This window comes from Perna viridis, chromosome 1 (assembly GCF_037379345.1).
Source record: "Perna viridis isolate PV_CMFRI_1.1 ecotype Kerala chromosome 1, ASM3737934v1, whole genome shotgun sequence".
Lineage (NCBI taxonomy): Eukaryota > Metazoa > Mollusca > Bivalvia > Mytilida > Mytilidae > Perna > Perna viridis.
The window spans coordinates 33,526,186-33,544,422 of NC_142445.1; the positions used below are offsets into that span (position 1 = coordinate 33,526,186).

The 18,237-nt window shown below is 33.8% G+C and overlaps 1 protein-coding gene and 1 pseudogene across 1 annotated transcript in view; one reads left to right on the forward strand and one right to left on the reverse strand.

The window, feature by feature from the left end:
- The window catches only part of LOC148628450 (gelsolin-like protein 2), a gene marked incomplete in the record, with an annotated part of 173,179 nt that overhangs the window by 53,323 nt on the left and 101,619 nt on the right, over nucleotides 1–18,237 (reverse strand).
- On the forward strand, nucleotides 11,063–12,028 carry LOC148628453 (uncharacterized; annotated as a pseudogene).

Consider the following 18,237-nt stretch of genomic DNA (forward strand, 5'->3'; position numbering starts at 1 on the left):
GTTTTGTTGTAGATATTACATAAACAGTAATACAACTGTTCGAAGAAATAATACACATTCAACAAAAAATGTTTGCTTCAATTTCCTTGAAAATGTTCTTGTTATTGTAAATTTTGCAAAACTCGTGATAAGGTTTATTGGATTTCTTTTTAAAACATTATAAGAATTGAAGATACTATCAAGTTATGATATTCTGAAAAAAGATGTGTAATATTTCATAAAAATTATCTCCCCTTTGCTGAATGCAGCAAATTTACCTCCCTTGGTTAAAACAAATTTATCTGAAGAAATCAAATGTTATTTGTAATTATGAAACTATAGAAAAAATGGATTTTTAAAAGGATTCATATAGCTTATCAGATTTCCCATGGGAAGAGTGAACAAAAGTTCCTATGGGAAAAATGAATCCTCCCATGTGAAAACAAGTTTCCATGGAAAAATGTAGATTTCCCACAGGGAATGTGTGGTTTTCCTCATAGGAACTCCAGATTTACCTATGGAAAAAGTAATTTCCCCATGGCATGTCAGGTATGCTTAGGCTACTAAAGTACTACATGATCAGCAAAAAAAAAATCCTTCTACACTTTTCTTTAAGCATGTCACATTTGCCGTTTCCGGAATGGCAAATTTGTTCCGCAGAGAGTTCATAAGTCATCATGTAAAACCAATATACCAAATATCTAAGCATTCCCTCATATGAAAGCTGAGAAATTTGTTACGAAGGTTTCCATTATATACCACCTGAAAAATGACTAAGTCGATCGGTAAACAGGATGTAGGTGAGCCAGGAATCTGAAAGGCGGAAAACAGTACATATTGTCATGTAAAAGCAATATACCAATTATCTAAGCATTCCCTCCAACACAACCTGAGAAACCTGCTATAAAAAGTGTAACGGACGGACGAACAAGGTGATTGCAATGTAGCCCCACTCTAATAAGTGGGGATATAACAAGTCAAAGAATACCCATAGTTTTATTTTTAATATATAAGGGTCCTTATATAAATAAATCCTTGATATGATTGTATCGGTGAACATCTAACAGTGTTAATAGACACATTTATTGAACTATACATTTCCTTTCTGAGTATTTTTCAAGTTTTGATATACAATATATAACACAAGAGGTAGGTTAATGCCACCTCCCACTTCCCCTGGATCTACCTATGAAAATAAACCAAGTAATAAAAAGTGAATAATGAATATATTAAGTCCCCTCACATTACTCAGCTGGTTGTAGAAATTGAAAAATCTTCTCACCGCAAAGTATACAATAATTATATAAGTATAATACACTTATATTAATCTTAATTAATCCTTTTTAGCATGTTACAATATGCATACCTCCCAACAATAAATCAATAAACATTAATATGTAACTAAATTGAGAAAAATCTAAAAATAAAACGATTTGTGTGTTGTGCAATTTTATCTTATCTCATGGAAAATATAATTAAATAACACTATAACGATAAAGTTGAAAATGATAGCACTCTCTGTATATCCGTAACACCCTTCATTTCGTGCATTATAAAGCAAGGACATTGTCGCGTTGAGCAGATAATTCGATTGTCTTTGTGGAAATAAACCTCTAAAACCCCCAAAAATCTGCATACAAGGTCTCAGTCTTGTATTCTTTGCCCCATAGGCTTCTATAGTATACCTTAAATTTTCATGATGTTTAAAAAAATAGACAAGGAGTTTCAATCTAACTCTTGACCATGTTTTTCAATTAAGGAAACATCAAAAATAATATTTAGGTCCATTTTAGAAAAAAAAGGCACGAACTTTGATACACCAGGACAGGTCAAACTAAAAAATTTTAAATGACCCGGCCATCGAAAGCTATATTTTTATATAGCCTAGCTGGCCGAGTGGTCTAGGGCGCTGGACTTTGTGCAGGCGGTGTTGCCATAGACGTCACAGCGGTACGAGTTCGAGTCCCGCGGAGGGAACGACCAAAAATTTGCATCGTTGGCAATTTTTCAGACCTTGCTATATATATATATATAGATATATATATATAGAGAGAGAGAGAGAGAGAGAGAGTGATAATGTGGAACATGTATATATAATTAAGGGTCTGAAAAATTCCCAACAATGTTAGAAATTTTTTTTGGTCGTTCCCTCCGCGGGACTTGAACTCGTACCGCTGTGGCATCTATGGCAACACCGCCTGCACGAGGTCCAACGCCCTAGACCACTGGGCCAGCTAGGCTATATTAGACATTATGTACACGTAAAAGTACAGTGTACATGTTAATACATTGCCGAGGAGCTCCAACCATTTTTAGTTTTGCTATATATGTATATATCAGACTGCATGTACTGGCAACTCTTAATATGATTTTTAATTAATCCATTTTTTTGTTGTTTATGACTTACTGTCAATAAGGTAAAGTTTGTACATGTACATAAATATACAATTTTAGTCACATTCATATCTAAACGTTTGTTAAAAGGGTGGGGATTTTATTAAGAATCAAGACATTAATACTACACACGTAAAAATAACTAAGTTTTGTTAAATTGTGAAGAAGATTTACAGGATTAAATGAAATAGTAATTCTAAAGTTAATGACAGTGTTGTGAAGTACTGAATGTACATACACGTTATGTTGGCTCTAAAACAAGGACTAAAGTATAGGAAACATTTTTCAGGCTATTGTTAAAATTGTTTGGTACAAGATTAAGTTGAAATATTGATTTTGAAGTGTTAACTGTGAACCAGTATCGATGGATTTTTTAATGTTTTCTGTTGAGTACATGACTATTAGTGGGAAAATTTACAGTTTTGCAGTTTTATTCTCTTTTGATTGAGAACTGTTTAACTAGGACTAATGTAAAAACAAACAAAACTTTCAAATTTCGGTCATATATTGGTATGGTGCTGACAGCGGCGTCATCGTCGGCGGCATTCGTGTCGTCGTCCTCCATATTCACTTGATTTTCGTGCGATGACTTTGGTTATGATTGATCAATTTTTATGAAATTTTGATATGATTTTACTAAGTACTAAAGGAATGCTCTTAATTAATTTTGAGTTTATGACCCCTACCGTTTTCAAATTAGGGCCATCCATGTAACTGACAGATACCCCACTGTTGGTTTCTGTTAAACTAAAAAAACTGAGAGTCCAGAATTTTAAGGTAAGTTATACTAACGTCAATAATTCACAATAACCTCGGACCATTGTCCGGAACCACGGAACATATTGTCTGGAATACAAATACTTCCTGCTAAGGCAAGTATATGTCAAAACGTCAAAGAAACATCATCAACAATAACGAGTTAACTTCAAGTTACGGCAAGTTACGACTCTCAAAAACAATATTCCTCATGCATCACCTGTCTCCAAAAGCACATTCCTTAGCCATATCAGTGCCTGAAAAAATTTTTTTTTGGGCTAGTAAAAATTTGAAGTCACTGGCCCAAAATGATTATGACTTGCCCAATTTTTTTTGCCAAGCAATGAGTAGAGAATAAATGCAATTACTCGAACATGGTTGGCTACTTACGTGAAAGCAGAGATGACCAATAAGGAAATTGCATAGATACCAGAGATATAAGACCTGAATGATCCTAACTTGTAGTACAATCATTAAAAAAACCTTTGATTGAACTAAGAAAGAAACAAGTTACAATTAATATTTTTATTCCTCAATTAGTCCCTCTCTACACATGACCCTCCAGACCCCAGCCTCTGTACTGTATTCCCCCTCATCAGTACACGCTACAACTCCGAAAAATGTAATCATAATATGTAGGGTTCTTACTTTGCATATTTTGACTGTTTCTTGTCATCGGCTGTCGATGTTCTCTTTAAAAAAGACCACGATTTGTCCATGCTCAATGTTTTACTACTTCGACATTGCCGCATTAAGTTAGCGGTTAAGATAGACCCCGATCGCTACGATAAAATCCGAAGTATTCTGATTAATTATATCAACTGAGTTCCCATTGGTTTAAATTCTATTCTTAAACCAATCAGCGTGGCTGTTTTATCAGACGTTCGGGTATGCCATGCGAAAGGACTAAATACCAACAACTGGAAAAATAACCGCAGTAATTTTTTTTGACGATTTTTTATCAATCGCCCAGACAGTTTTTTTGGGCCAGCTTTTCATCTACTTTTAGCACTTTTCAATCGCCCAGATAAGGTTTTAATCGCCACTGGCGAGTGGGCGAGTGGCTATTTCAGGCACTGCATATCAAATAAATTCCAATCTTACAATCAGTCTGCAACCGTAGATCCCTGAACATCAAGTTTGATCGGCCAAATATGCCAAGTCTCAATCCTTTATTTGACTGGCTACTCCATTCTATTCCACTACTAAATTTCAATCTCCAATTTCCAAAACTGAAAATTAAAGCCCTTATATACTGTTCAACACCAATCTAACACCAACTATTTTTATTATCACAGCTTACATAAATGACCTAAATTAAGCACCAATTCAACACCAACTTAGCACCAATTTCCAATAAATCAAAAACTTTAACAACTACTTAAAACAACATCCTACATGGGTACTCCTACAACGTAAGAGGTTGGAATTCCGTTCCTCCATACCCCAACATCTTACTTCCGAGCGCCATATTGAATAACGCTCGTTCCGCCGTTCTTTGAAATCGGCAGAATTATAGTTAACTATCTGCCATTTAAAACGTTTTATATAGTTTCTTAATTTCTTTACCATTACACGGCTGAAGATGACTAAACTGAAGAAAAACAAATGACCTACCTGATAAGAAAATTCAGCAATCCAGGAAATCATTTATAAAAGCAGTTAAAATGAATTTCGTATTTGATTTTTAGCTTTTTTGAGTGTGTAATTCCAGTGGATATAAATTACGGATTTTAAAATATGCGAAACGAACATGTCAAATTAACCAAAGAATTGCCTTTACCAACTTTAAGGTCGTTTTGTCAAAAACATATTGTATTCCGTAAAATTAGTGACCTAATTCAAACTGGCTGGTCATTTTGACAACTGTCTTAATTACAAATCTTTTCTAGGTATTTAACAAATATTTAGGATTTTTATCGTTCGATTTCCGGTAGGTTAAACTTCTTTTATGTAAATAAAAGACTTAAAATATTTTAAAATCGGGGTGGCTTTCATCAGATGCTAAAGGTCAGGATGTCACCAGGTAAGAAAATAGCTTGCCAGACAACCTCTAGCATTGCTGGAATACCTACATGGGTAACATGATACTGTACGTCATCACCTTTACTATAATGAACCAATTAAAATCATAATAAAGATATGGATATAAGACTAACGGTTCAATGACTAAATCAAAATATGCAACATATATCTAGACAAGCAACTAATTACCATAAAAAATACATCTCTTCAACTGAGGCCGTACGTTATACATGTATTGGCGTAACCCGAATAATCCAGTCCCTCTCCGTATCCGTTTCTCTTCAACTCTGAAGTGATCGTAGGGAACGTAATATAACGACTGGATTATTCGGGTTAGTATTGACGAACAGGTCGAGGATATGCTGTGTAGACTGTGTAACCAACAGACCGTGGAGACAGGGGACCCACTTTCTATTAGAATGAGCATGGACCAGGTGCACCGGTAGGGTAAGCGTCCTCTGCTTTTCTAGAAACACCCGCCGAGTTGCTCATAAAAAGTCAAGTCCGGGGTAGACAAACGAGGAAAGGAAAACAACGACCCGTTGAATAAATCAGTTTTCATGGTGCTGATGGATACACCATAACGATCCACGAGTTCATGATGACGACCATAAAACTTCTGTAGTGATGACTTCAATCTTGTAGCAACATAACCCTGTTCCAGAAGCCTATTTGTCAGATTTCTAGCGCGATACAAAAAGTCTGCGTAGTCCCGGCAAGCTCTGGCATAACGTATGAGTTGTGATATGAACACTCCATACGCAGGAGCCGAAGGGATGTTGCCACAGATGAAAGGAAAGTTGACAATTCTGAATGAAAAGTCATCACGTTTGTCGTAAAGTTTGGTCAATAGTTTTCCTTTACCATCGATTTCTAAGTGTAGGTCAAGATATGAGGCTGACTTCACAGTGTTTGTAGTACCTTTTATCTCAAGTTCTTTTGGGTAGATGCGATGTATCAAATAAATGGAACGCCATAACTGTCTTATGTTTTTAAATTTAATTATATTATGTGAATTTGTTATTATATGCTGTTCACTTAAGAAATAATTCGTGGAGGGGTAAATTTGTACTCATTTTAACATGGGTACGGCATTTATATTCGATTATTTAACACCGAGCAAGAGCGAGGTGTTAATTGCGAATATAAATGCCGAACCCATGTTTAAATGAGTACAAATCTACCCCCGGAAGAAATTATTTCTTTTCTAATATGACAAATATGGTAATTTTTTAGACAAAAATTTCCCTAGGCGTAGCCAAAATAACGACCGGCTGTTCTGTTTAACCTCCCCCATATGGAACTTGGACTTAATTTGTATATTTATGTCATCGTATGTGATAAATGTGTGTATTTATATAATTGATTTCAATTAGATAACCCTAAGCCGTTAAATCATCACGTAAACGTTTGTAAATGAGTGTTTTGTCTCGAAGCGACACCGAAAGAAAAGAGATAGTGCGCAGGTTCTTAAGGTGGGGTTGTACCCACATATACTGTTTGACGATATAAAGACGTTATGTTAGAACTGTAATTATATGCAGTGGTTTCATAATTATATGCTGTTCATTTGTAATTATATGCTGTTCAATTAGCAATATTCTTTTTTCAGTTCTTCAGTACCTTTACAACATTTTTTCATAATTACAAAATATTTTGACAAATCAGTTTCATGTCTAAAATACAATAAAACATTGTGTTTGTTTTTTATTGTTTAATTTGCTGAAATGTGAGCAATGTCTTACCATAACAGTCAACAATATCTTTCAAAAACTGAATGCTATTGTTTTCCAATCAACATTAATAAAAATGTCACTGGTACAAAGTTTAAGATGTCTAATGACATACTTTCTATTATACAAGATTTAACTATAGGCTTTGCCAAAGACAAACTGTAGAATATGACGTTCCAAAAAGGATATTTGACATTCAATTAGTTTCTAAAAATTAAAGACTCTGTCCCTACCAACTTTTCTCAGCCCTAATATTAATAAGGAATGCCAATTTCCTTAAGGATTTGACAAATAATGCTTAACCCAAAATAACTTTAGATAATGATTAAAAGAACCATGTTTAATCCCTCCCTGCGAGATATCTTCAATAAGGGTGTTCATTTTTATTCTCTCTGTCTTCCCATTCCATATAAAATTTGAACAAGACATTTAGTTCGGTTAACTGCAACAGAGCTAAGTTCGCTAGTGCAGTAAACAGATGAATAAGTTTTGGTAGTACCAGATTCTTTATAACAGTGATCTTGCCAAGAAACGTTAACTTTCTGCGTTGCCATCTTTAAACCAGATATAGATAAAGCATATTAAAACATTTGAAAATTTCATCTAAAGATTGTTCACTACCATCCAAAGTAAGAAAAGTGTCATCAGCATACTGACTTGAAAACATTTCTATAACATCTATAGAGATTCCATGAATGTTGTGATTAGATTTTAGTTTTAATGATAATAATTCAACCTATGATAAATAGGTGAGGAGAAAGTGGATCCCCTTGTCTGCAATACCTCTCAATATTGAAGAAATTGTATGAGTGTCCATTGTTAATAACACAGCCCTTAGCCTCATTACATAGACTCTCGAACCATCTGCAGATCGACGGATCAAATTTAAAACTCTTAAGAGATTTCTTTAAAAAGTCCCAGCTAATGGAATCAAATTCTTTTTTAAAAAAATATACTGAAATAAGCAACCCTGATTTATCATTATTTTCAAGATAGTGCATCAAGTCATATAACATTCTTAGTATTCTCCCCTACAAATCTATCCTTCATTAACCCTTTTTTGAATATCACTGATAATTAGCTGCAACACAGCTTTCAGTCTATTTGCAATAGCAGCTGATGATATTTTAATATCAGTATTTAAAAGGCTAATTGATCTCCAATTACCAATATACCTTCTATCTCTACACTCTTTTAATATACATGTAATGATATTTTGACATTGAAAATAGAAAACTTCCCACACTCATATTCAATAGATAAAGAACGATAAACAAACAGTTCGAGATCTCTCCAGAGTTATTTTTAAATCAAAGTACTCAAGTACTGTATCAAATTATATCGATCGTTTGAATTTTTACGCCTGAAATAATCGTCAAATTTCAAAAACAATGTACAAAAGGGAAGTTCGGGGAACGAATTCAAACGAATCTTTTGAAAAGCTCATTGTTGTTAATGGTTACTATCATATTGAATTCTTTGATTTATTTTTAAATTAATTATTCTGATTACGAAGGACATTAAAAAAAATCGCACACACCAAAATTCACGATGCATCTTTGCAATGCAGCTGTTTGCATTATATTCAGGTTTGATGTCGGTTTATATGAAACACCTTGATGAATGTACACAAACTCTCTGACATATTGCATAATTGAACTACAGGGCGTAATACCACCATTTCATTTCTCCATTACTTTATTTGTTGAATTCAGCGATTGATAAGGCTCATTTTACCAAATTTAACATGAGTACAGATGGTGCTGGAGGGGTTTCATTATGATAGGCACCATTTATCTTAACTCTCATAAAAATATCAACATACCTTATGTGTCTTCTAAGAAAGTTAAAGTAGCCAGATGCAGAGATCACTACTTCCGGTTTAAAATTTAGCCATATCAAGGGCATAGATTTTAATCTACAATTATTTTACCCTACACTTAGAAAAGAAACTGAAGTTTTTAGAATACTGGTGATTCATTCAGCTTGCAGACGATACTAAGTTTTTATACCTCTACTTAACTATGAGAATAACAAGGTTCCCGAAACAGGAGTGTTACACCACTAACTACTAGTTGGCCTTTCCCAGTTAGTAAATTTTCGAAATTCATTTTATCGACCTCCAGGTCGAATCTGTCTGTCAAAGAGTAATTAAGGGAAGCAAGATTCTAACTGAAATCAAAAGAATGTTATCCAGGGACAAAGACCAGACATGGAAAACAGACACACAAAACGAAGAACATAAAATTACCAAAATAACACATACAAAGTAACAAAAGTAGAAGATCAACTCGGACTCCACTAAAATAGGGAGCATGGACCAGGTGCACCGGTAGTGTAAGCGTCCTCTGCATTTCTAGAGACAACTGTCGAGTTGCTCATAAAAAGTCAAGTCCAAGGTAGACGAAATAGGATGGAAAACTATGACACATGGAGTAAAAACGCTTTTTAAGAAAAACGGCCCTGCCAAATCCTGAATTTTACGCCCTTACTACTAGAAAAGATAACTCAATAATTATGAACACAATATGTCATAGTCTTCAAATATGCCAAGAAGTCATATTGTCTGACCGTTTAAGACGGTTATTATATTGCCCGAATCAACGTCGGTAACGGAAAAGTGCGCATTTTAGATTAAAAAGGGTTTTATTTTATTAAAATTCAATGTGGTCGCATACAAGGACCATAATTTAATTTTGTGAATTTATTTTTAAATGTATTTGTCTTCGAAAATAAAGCTGTTAAACCGTAGTCGAAAGCTGTGGCCTTATCGTAATTCTAAAAATAAACATCTACATCGTCTGCTGCTGAAATCCGGAAAAAGATGTTCAACTTAATTCACAGACTTGATGATTGAAGATAAAGTGGTGATACAGGTACATATTTGTCAGAACTTTCTTCATCAGTTATTTTTAATCATCCGAATCATATTTTAGTGTGATGAAGTGCATTTTACATGGTCCGGAATCCATATTGTTGACAGCGAATTTTGTCTGTAGACCACGATATGCTAGACCCACTATAAAACAATCATTAAAATAATTTTCAATTTCTACTGTTTACTTTTACATGTTATGTAAATAAAAATATCAAAGTCGGAAATAAATTTGAGGCTGAAAATGGAAAGAATGAACGACAACACGGAAATCACAGAAAAAAAACGTTTTCATAATCAAGGGTAGTATACTATATATGAGCGTTCGTATAACTGAAATGATCCTGAAAATTTTCAGTCATAACATAAGAATATATTGAAAAAAAAACAGATACATTTAGCAGACGAACACCCTGTAATCTTATGTCATTCCCGACCGCGTCGATTTATGACTAAGTGTTAGTCTAACTTGAGCTAGAGCTGCCGTGTTCTTGTGGTTACGTGGCCAGTTTATATGCATATGGATGGATGGATGTTCGAATATATATATATATATATATATATATATTATTATTATTATTATTATTATTATATTTATTTAATCTTTTGTATGCATGTAAATACGTGTTACTGTATGATTATAAGCCAGACGTAATGGAAAAACAGGATATATTTAGCAGACGAACACCCTGTAATCTTTTGTCATTACCGACCGCGTTTATATATGACTATCTTTTACACAGATCAATTGCAGAGTTACCGTAGTCTAGTGGTTGCGTGTCTAGTTTTTTATGCAGTTGAATGTTCAGATCTAGTTTATATTATTATTTTTTTCCCAGTTATTCTTATTTTAATTGTTTAATATTTTACATATGCCTGTACAAATATACGTGTTACTGTTTGATTATAAACCAGACTTAAATTGCCCTTGTGTTGATTTAATATATTAACCATACACACCCTTTTCTGCGTTTCCAACAAATGCTACACATGTAGCAGCTGAAACACTGCGATTTATTTACAATTCTGAATATGATTTTTTAACACATAACTGGCTGTCAAAAGCATTGTTACCTTTTTGCCGCATGTAAATATACGCAGATAAGGTCATCGTGGTCGAGTGGTTTTGTCGGCGTTAACATGAACATATTATTTAAAGTTCAAATCTCGTTGTGTTATTTTTTATTATTTTTTCTTTCTTTCTTTCTTTCTTTCTTTCTTTTTTGTTACTACCATAATTATTCGGTTTTTTACTCGAATAAGAATATCGTTTCTTACATGTCTTAGTGTACGGTTGTAAATGTATTCTTATTTTCATAGGATGCCTGGTTCTGGTCCTCGTCACTATCCTTGCATATTATGCAACAAACGTACAAAACCATATGAGAGAAGACCAGTAAACAAAGATTTGTCAAAATTACTGAGAAAATATCTTTTCTAATAGACAAACCAGAGGGAGTAATTTGTAATAGATGTAGACATAAGTGCTATAAGATCAAAGACCACACAGCTAAAAAAAATAGTCCAAGTAACACCAAATCTGTCACATCAGAAAGCAAGGTTGGATAAAGTGATGTCAAATGCTGTTTCAAGTCCACCATCAGTCAGTTTACCAATACAAAGCACAGCAAAATCTCATGCTTACTGTATTATATGCAGGAAACCAGGTCCAAAACTGATAGTTGTTTCTGCTGATGTCAGGTTGAAAGTGTTCATGATATACAATATTTTGATCCCTAAAGGTTCTCGGTGTTGCCCATGCCATGTCACGATTGGCATCATTGAAGATGTAAAGAATGTCCAGTCTTTATTTGATCAGTCTTGTGTCAACAAAACCACAATAATGGAACTGATACAAGAACTGAGAGAAGAGGCAAATGTTAAAGGTGAAAAGCGTTTAGACTTTGATTCACCCTATGGATTGTCCATTGAAGAGTATAAGACATTGACTGGTTTAGCCAAAGAAGAATTTGATGATCTGATGACCTACGTTGCAGATATCAACAATTCTAGGTCTAGAAGTACACGAACTTGTATTGCAGTATTGTTAACCAAACTGAAATCTGGGATGGACAACAATTTATTGGGTGCAATATTCAATATGACAAAAGAACAGGTAAATTCAAATTATTTTATTTCATTTTTATGCATGTTCCGATTACTTAAAATATTCTATTATAAATTTTTAATTCTTTCAGGCAACACATACATGTATGTGGTGTATTTAAGCCGCTTCTTATCATACCCCGCTCAGTTTGAAAATTGATGTTTTCGGTCTCTGTCCGTTTGTCAGTTCATCATTCGTCCGTCTGTAACAAAGGATTTCGTCAAATTTTCAAAAGAACTGTTTCACATCCCACTGTTGTAATTGGGTATTTGTTGCGCTTACAGATTTCAATTTTCTGTCAAGCAATATGTCTTTATCAACCAACTTGTACGTATTAGAACGGTTGGTACTTCTGTATGCTTAAGCAAGTTGTAGCTTAGTGACACATATTTGCGAATCTTACTATAACTGATCAAGTTCATATCTTCAGTCTACGTAATGATATTTTACTTTCTAAGTCATGATTTTGTTCATCTTTTGCAGATACGGAGGGCTATTTCATCTGCTCGATGTTCTTTGAGCACCAGCTTTGTACCGAAATATCTCGGTTTCAATCATATGACACGGGAAACTGAAGAAGTAGTTTCTACATGCTTTGTTTGAAGTTTTGTTGACGCATTAATTGTTGTAAGAGACAACTATACTGATTTGATTTTGACAGGGTAGCTTGGAACAATTTCAAAATAAGTATTTTGAACTCGAACCCTTTTTTTATATAAATATTTTTATCATGATGATGATCCGAACATTATGCTTTTGTATATTTTGAAATATAAACATTGGATCGATGTATGCCAAAAAATATTTTATCGATTAATAAGGTGAAAATAAAAATTAATCCGAATAAATCTACCGAAAGTCGTCGTACCCTTCTTTTCTCTACCGGTTTTTGTTTAAAATAGTGAATATTACTGTATACAATGTATACTATATTATGTCTACAAGGCAAAATCACATCACTTAAAAAAGGTTTCATGTACATGTACAATATTTATTTAAAGTATGAAGACATCTCTTCTCAAACTACTTGCGATTTTTCTACTGGGTTGTAAACATGCATCTGCCAATACACGTCCTTTCGTAAACTAGGTAAATCCTTAAAAAGCAATTCTTAGCAATACACGTCCTTTCGTAAACTAGGTAAATCCTTAAAAAGCAATTCTTAGCAATACGCGTCCTTTCGTAAACTAGGTAAATCATTAAAAAGCAATTCTTATAGCAGTGAATTCTATGGCCTTCAATCATTATAGCTCTTTTTGGTTGTAGATCAGATGGGTGGTTAAATCCGTCAATGGAAGGATAAAAACCTGGCGATATTTAGACAAAACACTACCCAATACACAGCTACCTTATATTGGAGAATATGTCAAAATAAATAGTGCCATCTGCAACAAGTACAGATAATCAGCTGTGCTTCATTTGTTGTCATGTTTTTTGTTTGTTTGTTTTTGTTTTTTCTTTTTTTTTTGTCTGTCTTAGAGCAATTTTCTCTACCAAAGCTGACCTTTATATGATCTCTTAACAGTGCTAATAATTATGAAAGCGTATATTGACAGTCTTTGTAGGAATAAATTACATACCCATAGATTTACGATTGCCTTATATAATTGTAAAGTATATCTTACTGAAATGGGATGTTTTACATAAATTGGAAATGGATAGGATAAAGACATTTTCGCAGCTTTTCTCACTTGCTATATTTGAACAAGATCCTCGATTACATGTATACAATCTACATGAATAAGGTGACGAACATAGTGTTTTTTTTTCAATTTTAGACCAGCGCTCAGCGTAGGAAGCGATGAAGATATTTTGCTGGCAACAAAAATGCTTCACCTTTCATCTCAAGGAAATACATTGAAAGACCAAGTTACTGAGTTAGCTAAAGAGCCGTCACAATGGAAATCAATAGATAATACAGAGGAACTTAATGATTTTCCAGTATATACAGAAGACGAAATAAGGGCTTTAGCATTAGGCGTGTATCAAGTACAGTTGGCAAAAAGTTACACCCGAGAACATTTAAAAGAAGATGGAACTTATGAAATAAAAGCATGTAAACAACAACAGGATTTGTTGTCAGCGAAAATCCAGAGTAGGCATATTACAAGCAAACAGTATCTTTGCTGGATAAAATACGCCGAGGGTGCAGTTTTGGCCTGGCATTGTCAATGCAAAATGGGAGCAAGAGTCGTAGGACCTTGCGCTCATATTACAAGCGTCATATGGTACCTTGCTTATGCCAGACATTCTGGTCTCAGACTTGATGGTAGTAAAAAGTGGTTAGAATATATTGACGATGCTTCAAAAATTCCAGATGCTGTGGATGCCAATGACAGTGAGGGCGAATTCACGGAAGAATAACTTACAAAATGTTTAACTTCATATTCTATTTGATCGAACTGCACATTTATAAATAATTGTCTGTATTAATGATTTAGATTTTTTCAGTTATCTCAAAAATTAGATTTTGAGAAATATCCCATACAAAACATATTGTAAATGTATATTTGAATTCAATAAAGCGAATGTTAATTATTGTGATTTTAAGTAAACCGCTGTTCTTAATTATTATTTTTTTTAAAGGAGATAGTAATGTTGAATTTACAGTGGCGTAATACTTCTTGTACGACCACCCTTTTTGAAATGACGTCCCTCAAAACGTTGTTTTTTAGGTAACATCAAAATATTGGTTCCTTATTTTACGGCACCATATAAGATCCCCCCAGGTATACAACTTCTAAATTTCTATTTTCAATAATGACGTCTGAACCCCATTTTACTCAAAAACATATTTTTTTAAAATTTAAGATCAGGGCCGACTTTCGTCAAAAACGTACTTTCTCCATTGTTTCCATGATGCAGATCATTCATCATTGAAATAAACATGTCCTCATATACATGTCCCTGTCATCTAGCTACATTTCTCAGTTGCTACGCTTTATAGCCCAAGTGCTACAAGTTATTGCATCGACATCTATGTGTCATGAAAAAGCGCTTAGTTTCTCGACATCTAGTTCCAGAGACACATACATTAAAATGATTATTTCAAAAAGCAATATCACCAAACCACAGACATCATTTCCGAGAAATGCATTTTCGAAATTCCTATGCTGCCATCGTCTAAGCAAAGTTTTATTTCTGTTTGTCATCTCCGGGTTTCTAATGTCAAGAGGCGGTAACAGTAATGAAATATAAGATACTGTGGGCGATACATCAGGATGGTTTCGGGGGTTATACGACCCTTTTGTTAAAAGATTGGCAAAAATGAGCAGCAAATAATAGTCTGGAACAGGGAGTGTATTCCTTGCCATAAACATATTTATATAAGTTTCTTGATCGGAACCACTGACCCATTTTTGTAAATACTTAGTGTATGGATCCGCCAGGGCTGCATGAAATATCTAATGACAGCTCTTCCGACTGGTACTCAGCATACCTCTTTATATTTCATTTCTATGAGCGATGAATATTTATAATCTCGCAGGGTTTTCATTTCTAGCAAAACACCAAAACGCATGCGTCTACAGGGACTTGTATATTTAACTTCTTGGCGACTTTCACTAAGAATAAAACTTTTATAGGCAATTTAAATATATCGACAGTGAAAGATTGGTTTTTACGGGTAAACGCATAGAAATAAACAGGTACATGCACTGATAAGAGGTTAGATGTCAACTAACTTTTAGTTGAATAGTTGTCAGTTCAAACCAAATTAATCAGCATATTTAGTTCGCAGTAAATATTGTTTATTGGGTTTGTTTATTGGTGTAAATAGCATCGAATTAATTCTAATGTTTTCCTGGGGTAGTGCAAAATAATTGCAGATGCTAACAGGTTTTACAAATCTGGCAACTGCTATATCAATTCTGATCTCCGATCTCAATTGATAAAAATCAACGGTAAATCCATCTGACCCAATTCTCTCACCATTTTCCATACCATTTAGTGACATTTAACATTTCTCATAGGTCAGATTACTTTCACATAGGTCCTGTTGTTCCTCATCGTATATAAAAAGTTATTTAATATCTGAATTATCTACTAGATTTTTATAAAAGTTACGTTGTTCCTGTAAAATTTCAGACTGATCAGATATATGCATACCTTGGTCACTGATCACTTCAGCCATTGTCTTCTTTACAAAATTTCTTTTTTCTAGCTTACAAAAATATTGGGTACACTTCTCCCCATTTTCATGCCAGATTACACAGTATCTAAGAAGTAAACCTTCAACCTTTTGTTCCCTCTTAGTTTCTAACTCAAGGATGTTTGTACAGCCTAACTACGAGAAGTATTCATAATTTCAAAATTTTGTATATCATTTCTAGGTCAAAAACAATTGCCTTTTCTACCCTAGATTTTGTTATACAATGTGTAATTGAAATTGATCTGATTTTTATCTTCAAGAGTTCAAGAAAAAAATATCTAATCAGTACAAGTCACAATCCCCAAAATTAATCCCGGTCTTCCTTTGGTGATATGGCACCTTATGGTAAAATTTTAGTTTTTCTAAAGTCATTGTCAAGTCCTAAAAAATGCCCCTTTTAAGCCCTCATTCTGTAACAGGTCAAGTCACAATTTCCATCGTAACTATCTTTTTTAAAATGGCACATTGTGGTAAAATTTTGAAAAGATCCATTCACATTTACTCTAGTTAAAACTTACTTGTCCAAACAAAAAAAAAGCTTTTATTACTGGGCCCTTTTTGGCCCCCCATTCAAATTTGATTACGTGTGTTTGTTATTAAGAGGAGGCTTTCTGATGATTTGTCTTATTGATTTTTTATACCGTAAATTTCGTAATATGACCTAATGTCTGCGTACTATTCAACATCAATTGCGGGTGATTTTATAACATAACAATGTTTTGAAAATATTTCTTTTTCAAACGGCCTTATTTGGAGCATGGGTATGAATTAAATTTATCATACTAACAATCAAATATCTGCTTTTTACTCTTCTTTTAAATAAATACAACCATGAACAAAATTAAATTTTATTGACGGAATTTATTTACGGCGGTTGATTTCATTGACCTCTTTTCATCTAAATATGCAGAAAGAACAGCGGCTCTATTGGATGGATTAACTGGTAGTGTTTGATTTTCTTTATTGACCTTTCAAAATACAAGAATGCACAACGCTGTGAAATTTGTTCTAGTGTATGGCAATTTCTTAGATTAATAACTTTTTCCACTCTCCTTGCAATATTATAATTTACAAGAAATCAATACCATACTAGTATTAGGATGGTCGCAACTGAATTTAATTCTTCAGTGAAAAAATGTTTTCTTATATTAGCACATTGCAGACACTTATATATATACTCCAAATTAGAAAAGACATACATGACTTTAACACTTTTACATGTGTGGTATCGTGAACTCACTAAAGTTCTTTAATATTTTACTGTACATAGTTTTGTCCTATTTCAGGCCTACCTTGCTTTTTCCATTTTGTTAGAAAATACAGCATCATCTTCACAATTATAAGAAAATTCTGATATTTTGGAACGCCTCCTATTAAGTTTCATACATTAATTTCTTTTATGTCTTTTGTCTTCCTTTTGTCTTTTTCTTTCGTTATATTCTCTTTGTCTTTTTGCCCCTGTGTTGTCCTTGTATACTCTTGAAATCTCTTATGGTAGTATACTTTCATACAGATCTATACGCTTATACCACCTAAACACTTTAAGTCACAACCCCAAAAATCAATTCCAGGCGTCCTTTTCAGCTCACCTGGCTTATGCCATCACTTGGCGTCCTTCGTCGTCGTCGTCGTGGACAAATTTTAAAAAATCTTCTCCTCTGAAACTACTGGACTGACAGGTTTTAAACCTACAGTGATTGTTCCTTAGGGTGTTCTACACAAAATGAAGTTGGGATTTTTGATCCATGAAAAAACATGGCCGCTGTTACTAAAAATAGAACATAGGGGGTCAGATTGCATTTTTGCAAATAACTCAAAAACCGTTGACTTTAGCAAATTTCTGGCATGGTTAATATTGTTCAGCATAATGAGGTGGACCTATGCCAAAATTTTCTAAACGGATGGTCAACTGATGTAGGAGTTACGGTCCCTGAAACAGTTTTTTTTTTTTTTTCTTTGGCATTTTTCGCATGTGCAACTTTGAAAATCTTCTCAAAATCCATTGCACAGAATTCAATGAAAGTTGGCATTTATGTTCCTTATGGTATCCCACACAAAATGACCATTGGGATTGTTGATTCATGAAAAAAAAACAAGGCCGCCATTACTAAAAATAGAACACATGGGTTAGATGGCATTTTTTTGCAAATTACTCAAAAACCGTTGCCTTTAGCAAATTTCTGGCATGGGTAAAATTGTTAAGCATCATGAGAACGAC